Here is a 10,596-nt window from a genome sequence, read left to right on the forward strand (position 1 = left end):
GGGGGGTGGGGGTGGGGTTGGGTGTAGGGTGTGGGGTTTGCGGGGGTGGTTGGCGGGTGTGGGGTTGGGTGTGGGCGGGTGGGGGGGTAGGGTTTGGGGGCTGGTTGGGGGGAGGGGGATAGGGTTGGGGGTGGGGGGTTGGGGGTTGGGGGTGTGGGGTGTCGGGTGTAGGGTGTGGGCTGTGGGGTGTGGGGGGTGGTTGGGGGGAGGGGGATGGGGTTGGGGGTTGGGGGTTGGGGGTTGGGGGTGTGGGGTGTCGGGTGTAGGGTGTGGGGTGTGGGGGGTGGTTGGGGGGTGGGGGATGGGGTTGGGGTGTGGGGGGTGGGGTGGGTGGGGGGGTGGTTGCGGGGTGGGGGATGGGGTTGGGGTGTGGGGGGTGGGGGGTGGGGTGGGTGGGGGGGTGGTAGGGAGGTGGGGGATGGGGTTGGGGTGTGGTGGGGTGGTTGCGGGGTGGGGGATGGGGTTGGGGTGTGGGGGGGTGGTTGTGGTGTGGGGGTAGGGGTGTGGGGTGTGGGGTGTGGGGGGTGGTTTGGGGGGTGGTTGGGGGTTGGGGGGTGGGGTGTGGGGGGTTGGTGGGGGGAGGTGTTTGGGGGGTGGTTGTGGGGTGGGGGTGGGGTGTGTGTGTGGGGTGTGGGGTGTGGGGGGTGGTTGGGGGGAGGTGTTTGGGGGGTGGTTGGGGGTTGGGGTGTGGGGGGTGGTTGGGGGGAGGTGTTTGGGGGGTGGTTGTGGGGTGGGGGTGTGGTGTGGGGTGGGGGTGTGGGGTGTGGGATGTGGGGTGTGGGGGGTGGATGGGGGGAGGTGTTTGCGGGGTGGTTGGGGGTTGGGGAGTGGGGTGTGGGGTGTGGGGGGTGGTTGGGGGGAGGGGGATGGGGTTGGGGGGAGGGGGAGGGGGATGGTGTTGGGGGGGTGGTTGGGGGGTGGTTGGGGGGAGGGGGATGGGGTTGGGGGGAGGGGGAGGGGGATGGTGTTGGGGGGGTGGTTGGGGGGTGGTTGGGGGGAGGGGGATGGGGTTGGGGGGAGGGGGAGGAGGATGGGGTTGAGGGGGTGGTTGGGGGGTGGTTGGGGGGAGAGGGATGAGTGTTTTCCTCCAGCCTGTTTCCTGGAGCTGCTGACCAGGGCCCTTGAGCCACTGACCATTCGGGACTCTGGCCTCGGGCCAGGGGAAATGCCGGACGTTCATCCTATTGGCTGCTCAGCAGTGTCGGAGCCTATTGACCCAGCACACCCCCAGACCCTCACCCCTCACCCCCACCCCCACCCCCACACCCCCAATCCCTCCACCCCCACCCCCATCCCCCCCAGACCCTCACCCCCCACCCCCACCCCCAGACCCTCACTCCCCACACCCACCCCCACACCCCCAGACCCTCACCCCCCACACCCACACCCACAGACCCTCACCCCCACACCCACCCCACCAGACCCTCACCCCCCACCCCCACCCCCACCCCCACACCCCCAGACCCTCACCCCCCACACCCACCCCCAGACCCTCACCCCCCACCCCCACCCTCACCCCCCCAGACCCTCACCCCCCACCTCCACCCCAACCCTCCCAGACACTCACACCCCACCCCCAACCCCACCCTCCCAGACCCTCACCCCCCACACCCACCCCCAGACCCTCACCCCCAGACAATTCACCCCCCACCCACACTCCGCCCCCCCCAGACCCTCAGCCCCAGCCCCACCCCCCAAACCCTCACCCCCCAGACCCTCACTACCCACCCTCACCCAGCAACCCCCCCAGACCCTCCATCCCTCACCCCCACCCCCCAGACAATCCAAACCCCACCCCCACCCCCACAACCCCAGACCCTCCATCCCCCAACCACTCCCCCATCCCCACCCCCACCCCCCCAGACCCTCAATCCCCCACCCCTGCCCCCACCCAGCACTCCCACCCCCAACCCCCCCCCCGCCCCCCCCCAACCACCCTCCCATCCCAGACCCACCATCGAGCATACCCACCGAGGTCAAAGTACTGCCCCGGGGGTAGGTCAGCGTCTGTGGGTGTTGACCAGCAGGAGGGAGGGGTCTCGCTCCCCGTTGCTGACCCCCTCCCGCTTCCCGGTGGCGTTCCCCCTCGGCACCGGCCCAGACCCGGGTATTGCCACGCTTGGAGCCGATCGCCCCATTTGCCTCGTGGCTGGGCGGGTCCCGGTCAGACTCACGGCCACCTCCGAGAGGGTGGGTTCCGCCTCACAGCCCCTCCATGGTGAACAGGCTCTTGCAATGGGCTCGGTTTCTGTCACACACGGGCCTCTAGATCCAGTGTCGAAATTGTTCCAATGGGCCCGAAAACCCAAATCGGTGCACCAACAGACAGACCCTCCGGCAGTGCGGCACTCCCTCAGTACTGACCCTCCGACAGTGCAGCACTCCCTCAGTACTGACCCTCTGACAGTGCAGAACTCCCTCAGTACTGACCCTCCGACAGTGCAGCACTCCCTCAGCATTGACCCTCCGACAGTGCAGCACTCCCTCAGTACTGACCCTCCGACAGTGCAGCACTCCCTCAGTACTGACCCTCCGACAGTGCGGCACTCCCTCAGTACTGACCCTCCGACAGTGCAGCACTCCCTCAGTATTGACCCTCCGACAGTGCAGCAGTCCCTCAGTACTGACCCTCTGACAGTGCAGCACTCCCTCAGCACTGACCCTCCGACAGTGCAGCACTCCCTCAGTACTGACCCTCCGACAGTGCAGCACTCCGTCAGTACTGACCCTCCGACAGTGCAACACTCCCTCAGTACCGACCCTCTGACAGTGCAACATTCCCCCAGTACTGACCCGGCGACAGTGCAGCACTCCCTCAGTACTGACCCTCCGACAGTGCAACATTCCCTCAGTTTTAACCTCCAACAGAGCAGTACTCCCTCAGTACTGACCCTCCGACAGTGCGGCACTCCCTCAGTACTGACCCTCCGACAGTGCAGCACTCCCTCAGTACTGACCCTCCGACAGTGCAGCACTCCCTCAGTATTGACCCTCTGACAGTGCAGCACACCCTCAGTACTGACCCTCCGACAGTGCAGCACTCCCTCAGTACTGACCCTCTGACAGTGCAGCACTCCCTCAGTACTGACCCTCTTGCAGTGCAGCACTCCCTTAGTACTGACCCTCCGACAGAGCATCAATCCCACAGTACTGACCCTCCGACAGTGCAGCACTCCCTCAATATTGACCCTCCGACAGTGCAACAGTCTCTCCGTACTGACCCTCCGACAGTGCAGCACTCCTGCAGTACTGACCCTCCGACAATGCAGTACTCCCTCAGTACTGACCCTCTGACAGTGCAACACTCGCTCAGTACTGACGCTCCGACAGAGCAACACTCCCTTAGTACCAACCCTCCGACAGTGCAGCGCTCCCTTACCACTGACCCTCCAACAGTGCAGCACTCCCTCAGTACTGACCCTCTGACAGTGCAGCGCTCCCTCAGTACCGACCCTCCGACAGTGCAGCGCTCCCTCAGTACTGACCCTCCAACAGTGCAGCACTCCCTCAGTACTGACGCTCCGACAGTGCAGCGCCCCCTCAGAACTGACCCTCCGACAGTGCAGCGCTCCCTCAGTACTGACCCTCTGACAGTGCAGCGCTCCCTCAGTACCGACCCTCCGACAGTGCAGCGCTCCCTCAGTACTGACCCTCCGACAGTGCGGCTCTCCCTCAGTGCGGACCTTAGTGAACCCCCTGCATTGGAGCGTCGACTAGGATTTACCACTGCCGATTCCTCGGAGAGGACGGGAGAACGGGGAAGAGAGCAGAAAGAGAGCGCTGGAGACGGGGTGTCACAGTCCGAGCGATGGAGACAGAGACACAGAGAGAGCAAATGAGGCAGAGAGCGAGCGAGCGAGCGAGACACGGAGTGACAGTCGCTGACTGAGTGAAGGGCTTCACCGGCAGAGCGACAGTTTAGTGAAAGCATGTCCTCTCCGAAAGCCGCAGAATGATCGAACGCGCGGAAAATAATCCTCCTCGTCTCCTCCCCCTCTGGTTCTTTTCCCCCCGATTCTCTTCCATCTGTGTCCCCTCTGGTCACCGACCCTCCTGCCCACTGGAAACGCTTTCCCCTTATTCACTCTACCTGGCACGATCACACTGACTGGAGAGATGCTGAAGATTCATGACCTACCCTGGGAGCAGAGCGACGAGGCTGTCTTCACCGTCCAGGAGAGAGAGAGTCAACAACATCCCCCTGCACCCCAGACTCGGTTGGGGGGTGCGGTTATATAAAGCCGCACGGGTGTGCAGGTCCACTTGGTAGGTCCAAACCTTGGTCTGCAGCTAAACTTGAGCTGTGAGTGAACTGGCAAAGTGAGGAGGTGGAGAAGTGGGAGGAGGAAGTGACTGATTTAAATATCTGTCTGAGCTATTGCTTTCACCGATGCACAGCCGAGATAGGTTGCAAGCAAATCTGGTTATCAGGTTAACCACAGTCACATTACTGTGGTCTTAGCAGCTCACATTTTCCACAAGGCCATTTGTAGTAAATATTTATAAACAAGTTGTGAAAGTGTTGTTCACTCAACTAAACCCCCTGTCTCCCCCACCGGCTTGGCATCACCGACTACCCAGTACAATGAGGAACAGCAGGAGGCCATTCAGCCCCTCGAAACCATCCTATCGTCTGACCAGATTGTGCCTGACCTGTGTCTTAACTCCATCCACCCGCCTCGGTCCGTGACCCTTAATCCCCCCCCTCGACCCAACAAAAATCTCTCCATCTCAGTTTGGAAATTTTCCAATTGACCCCTCCCAGCCTCGACAGCGTTTTTCTGGGGGAGGGAGTTCCAGATTTCCAACCACCCCACCCTCTTTGTGTGAAGATAGTGCTTCCTGACATCACCCCCCCTGAACGGCCTGGCTCCAATTTTAAGGTTCTGCCCCCTTGTTCTGGACCCCCGACCCACCCCAGACCAGAGGAAATAGTTTCTCTCTATCGACCCCATCGAATCCTTGAATCATCTTAAACCCCCTCGATTAGGTCACCCCTTCATCTTCTTGGACTGAAGTGAATATAAGAAAATTGGAATAAGAGGAGGCCATTCAGCCCCTCGAACCTGTCCTGCCATTCAATGAGATCAGGGCAGATCTGCGGCTTAACTCTATATACTTGCCTTCCCTCAATACCTTTGGCTGAAAAAAAAGATCTCTCAATCTCAGATTTCAATTGAAAGATTCGATCGAGCGTCAGCGGCAGAAGAAAGTTCCGGATTTCTCCCACCCCCGCCCCTCCACTTTGTGTGTCGGAGTATTTCCTCATTTCACTCCTCCGGCCTCTCGATTTGGGGGGGAAGGTGAAATGTGTCCATTTTGACAGGGAGAATAAAAAAGTAGCTTATTATCTAAACGGTGAGAGATTGCAGAGCTCTGAGATGCAGAGGGATCTGGGTGTCCCAGTGCATGAATCACAAAAGGTTAGTGTGCGGGTACAGCAGGCAAATGGGAAAGCGGATAGAATGTTATCATTTACTGTGAGGGGGAATTGAATATAAAAGTAGGGAGGTTACGCCTCAGTTGTGCAGGGCACTGGTGAGACCACAATCTGGAGCATTGTGTACAGTATTGGTCCCCTAATTTAAGGAAGAATGTAAATGCGTTGGAAGCAGTTCAGCGAAGCTTTACCAGACTAATGCCTGGAGTGGGCGGGTTGTCTGATGAGGAAAGGCTGAACAGGTTTGACTTTTATCCGCTGGAGTTTAGAAGAGTGAGAGGCAGCTTGATTGAAACCTGTAAGATGCTGAGGGGGCTGGACAGGGTGGATGTGGGGAAGGACGTTTCCCCTTGTGGAAGAACCTAGAACCAGAGGGCTGTTTAAAAATAAGGGATCGCCCATTTAAGGCAGAGATGGGGAGGAATTTAGAGGAACTCTCTTCCTCAGAAGGCGACTGAGGGCGAGGACTTGAATATCTTTAAGGCGGAGGCAAATGCTTCTTGATAAACGAGGGAGTGAAAGGTTACCAGGGGTAGGCCGGAGTGTGTGGAGTTGAGGTTAAAATTAGATAAGCCACGATCCTATTGCTTGGCGGAGCAGGCTTGAGGGGCTGAGTGGCCTATTCCCATTCCTAATTGATATATTTGTGTGTACACGTGTCCATTTTTAGACTCTGATTCCTAGTCCTGGACTCCCTAACCAGCTGAAATAGCTTCCTCTCTCTCGACCCCCAATCTGTTCTCATTAATATCATTAAAACTGTGACCCGATCTCTCCAATAGGCCTTCCAGGTTTCGGGGGATACAATCCTAGATTGTGTGTTTAGCCCCTCCTCGTGGACTTCACCCTCGGAGTCCCGGTCTCGTTCTGCTGAGTCGACGCCGCACTCTCTCTCTCCAAGGTCAGTTTACCTTCCCTGAGGTGTGTGGAGGGCCCAGAACCATTTCACAGTGACTCCAGGTGTGGCCTAACCAGGGCTTTGTGCAGCTGAAGGAGGACTTTGAACCCCTGGCAAGCCAAGTCCTTCAGCTATTCCATCAACCTTTTAGATTATTCCCTCTTCCTGTTGGCAGCATTTCAATGATCCATGCCAAGTAAATCTCTTTCAACCCCCACTGTCCCGAACTTTGCACCATTTTGGAATTCCCCTGCTCTCTCCCTTATTTGCCTAATGCCAATGACATCACATTTGGCGACACAGAGAGCCATTTGCCACAATATTTCCATTCACAGGGTATATCAATAACTCTTTGTAATACTTCACTTCCTTCTATATTGTTTACAAAACGGCCTAGCCCTGTGCCATCGGCCTAGTTGAATCTGCGGCTTGCTGTGTCAGGAGCTAAGCCACGAACGGGTGCAGTGAAATGTTTTTTGGACCCGTCACGTATGCCCGTTGGACACTGCCAGTCACGCTCTGCCAATGAGAGCGCCTGCCTGTTACCCATACATCCCGGTCCCCTGCTGTTCAGGCCATGTCCTCACCTGGTCAAGAGCTCACCTTCAACCCCGTGAGCTTCCTCTACAGCCAGCCGTCTCCTCTGGGGGGAACTTCATCAAATGTCTTCTGGAAATCCACATCAATAACACCCAGAGGTATCCCCATGGTCATTTGGTGGATCCTGACTGGGTTTGCAGGGGGACGGTGATGTAGTAGTACTGCCGCTAGACGAGTAATCCAGAAATCAAAGCTAAAGCTTTGGGGGACCTGGGTTCAAATCCCACCCCACACCCCCCCACCCACTATGGCAGCTGGAACCAGAACCTGAACTGGTCCAGCCATATCAATACTGTGGCCACAAGAGCAGGTCAGAGGCTGGGAATCCTGCGGTGAGTGACTCACCTCCTGACTCCCCCGAAGCCTGTCCACCATCTACAAGGCACATGCCAGGAGTGTGATGGAATACTCCCCACTTGCCTGGATGAGCACAGCTCCCACGACACTCAAGAAGTTCAACACCATCCAGGACAAAACAGCCCCACAGAGCATTACCCTAGGTTTCTGGGTTGTTAGTCCAGTGACAATGCCGCTATTGTCTTAGTCATCCATGGCTGTTCTTCCTTGGCACGTAGAGCTCTTGCCCCTGAGGTGTAAAAACTGCTTCTGCATAACGTTGAATTCTACGCAAGAATGCCTTGACCAATCAGGGTCAAACAATGCTCGTCAGTTAACTGTCAGCCACCATCACTGCTGCGTGCTCCATGGCAATGCCTATGCCAATCAGAGTCCACTTGCCAACCAATCAGCACTCTCTTCACACGCAGTATAAATTGTTGTTGTTCCCCTTTTATTGGTATTCTTGCCAAGTGTCCTGATGAGTGCAAGGGGAAAAGCTCCGACATTTCTCCTTTTCTCAGCCACACTCAAGTTCTGCACTGCCAAGCGACGAGTTGAGTTCTTCACTGCTAATCGTCAGTCATTTCACTTGTGAACAGATCTTGCCCAGTTTACTCTGTCCCTCCCCATTGAAGACAGCCTCAGCTAACTCTAGTACCTGAGTAACTCTCTCTTGTTTTCCCCTTTCAAACTCGATGTTGAACTCCGCCACGTTTTGATTGGCTGTTCGATCGATGTTCACTCCCCATTGGGACTGTTGCCTAAACCTGGCTCATTATTCCTCACGAAATCTAATGTGGCCTGATCTCTGGTTCAGAAAACCATCCCATTCACACTAAAGCAAATCACTGCCTTTCTGACACTTGTCACGGGTCAGTGGGGATCGTGCACTGTAATATCGAGCCCCGCTGCTTCCCCGAGCCCAGATACATGTGCAAAATTCGACCAGACCACCAGGTTACCCCAATTCTACCCAACTGTTTCATTTAGGTTAACAGAATACGGGCACCAGGTTTGTAAACTAAACAAGTAAATAACTGTTTATTAAACAAATTGTCTTTAACCAGTGGCCAAGGAAAGAAATATGGACTGAGAACTTTAAACTCAATATCATAAACTGTACCCCCTCTTAAACCCCTACACACATACACACACACACATAAGACATACAAAACATGGATTTTAAGAGTGAGATAAAACAGTTTGATAGCACCAATCCAGAATACGGGATTAGAAGGGTGGATTTTGATTGATGTCTTCCCCAATTCCTTGCAGTCCTTTGTTAATGACACGAGATGGTCTCCCAGCGCGTTCAGTCTGTGGTTCGCTGATTGAAAACGTGCTTTTCAATGTCTCTACTGGTGATTTTCCCCTTTTCCTCTTGACAGGGGTTTTTTTTCTCAGAGAGAGCTGGTTACAGAGATATGAAGAATAAACCAGATAACTAGCCATGTAAACATAGAAACATGGAAACTAGGAGGAGGAGTTGGCCATTTGGCCCTTCGAGACTGCCCCACTATTCAATATGATCATGGCTGATCCTCTAACCCAGTGCCATATTCCCGTTTTCTCTCCATACCCCTTGATGTCCCTAATATCCAAAAAATTTATCAGTTTCTTTCTTGAATACACTCAGTGACCCGATCTCCACAGCCTCTGTGGTAGAGAATTCCACATATTGACCACCCTCTGAGTGAAGAAATGTTTCCCCATCTCAGTCCAAACTGGCCTGCCCCATATCCTGAGACTGTGGCCCCTGGTTCTAGACTCCCCAACCAGGGGAAACATCCTCCCTGCATCCTGTCTGTCCGGCCCTGTTAGAATTTTATACATTTCAATCAGATCCCCTCTCATTCTTCTAAACTCTAGTGAATACAGACCCAGTCGAACCAATCTCTCCTCATACAACAGTCCTGCCAACCCCTGGTATCAGCCTAGTGAACCTTTGCTGCACTCCCTCTATGGCAAGTAGACCCTTTCTTAGGTAGGAAGACCTAAACTGCACGCAATACTCCAGGTGTGGTCTCACCAAGGCCCTGTATAACTGCAGTAAGACATCCCTACTTCTGAACTCAATTCCTCTTGCAATGAAGGCTAACATACCATTTGCCTTCCGAATTGTGCTGCACCTGCCTGTTTACTTTCAGTGACTGGTGCACAAGGACACCCAGATCCCTTTGGACATCCACATTTCCCAATATATCACCATTTAAACAATACTCTGCCTTTCTGTTTCTCACACCAAAGCGTAAAACTTCACATTCATCCACATTATACAGTAGATTTACGGGAATCTCCAGCTCTTTGGCATAGTCCGGCCTGTTCCGTACAACACATACTTAACTCCATATCCAAATTTACATGTAAATACAGTGCGGTGAGTAACTCACCTCCTGACTCCCCAAAACCTGTCCACCATCCACTGGACACAAGTGATGGGATACTCTCCACTTGCCTGGATAGGTACAGCTCCAACAACACTCAAGAAGCTCAACACCATCCAGGACAAAGCAGCCCCGCTTGATTGGCACCCCATCCACAAACATTCACTCCCTCCACCACTGACGCACAGTAGCAGCAGTGTGTGTACCATCTACAAGATGCACTGCACCAACTCATCAAGTCTCCTTAGATCTTCCAAACCCACGACCTCTACCATCTAGAAGGACAAGGGCAGCAGACACATGGGAACACCACCACCTGGAAGTTCCCCTCCGAGCCCCTCACCAACCTGACTTGGGAATATATCGGCCGATCCTTCACTGCCGCTGGGTCAGAATCCTGGAACTCCCTCCCTAACAGCGCCGTGGGTGCGCCTACACCACAGGGACTGCAGCGGCTCAAGAAGGCAGCTCACCCACCACCTTCTCAAGGGGGAAACCAGGGATGGGCAATAAACGCTGGGCCCAGCCAGCGAAGCCCACATCCCGTGAAAAAATGAAAAAAAAAAATCTCCCGGTAAAATCACTGCTTTTTGACTGATCACAGGGCTGAAGTGTTAACTCTGTTTCTCTCCGGAGGTGTTACTGAGATCTCCCCGCTACCTTTTTGCCCATCTCTCTACCTTTGCTACGAGCTTGCGCGATCGCTGCATTGATACAATCTGCCACTTCACAGCTGCGGCCAGAGGGGGGGGTCTGCACACAAACACACAGGCAGCCTCCCCTAGAATCTTACAGCCTTTGACATCCGTTAATCCCACCCCCTTAGTTCTCAGCTCAGCTGCTTCTGTATGGGTTTGCCCTCCCCCCGTCGTTGAGGCGATTCTATCCTTAACCACAGCCCGGCGCATTTGCCTGACGAACGTTTACTTGGGTCA

The sequence above is a fragment of the Cetorhinus maximus genome, unplaced genomic scaffold (assembly GCF_964194155.1).
Source record: "Cetorhinus maximus unplaced genomic scaffold, sCetMax3.hap1.1 HAP1_SCAFFOLD_457, whole genome shotgun sequence".
In the NCBI taxonomy this organism is placed as follows: Eukaryota; Metazoa; Chordata; class Chondrichthyes; order Lamniformes; family Cetorhinidae; genus Cetorhinus; species Cetorhinus maximus.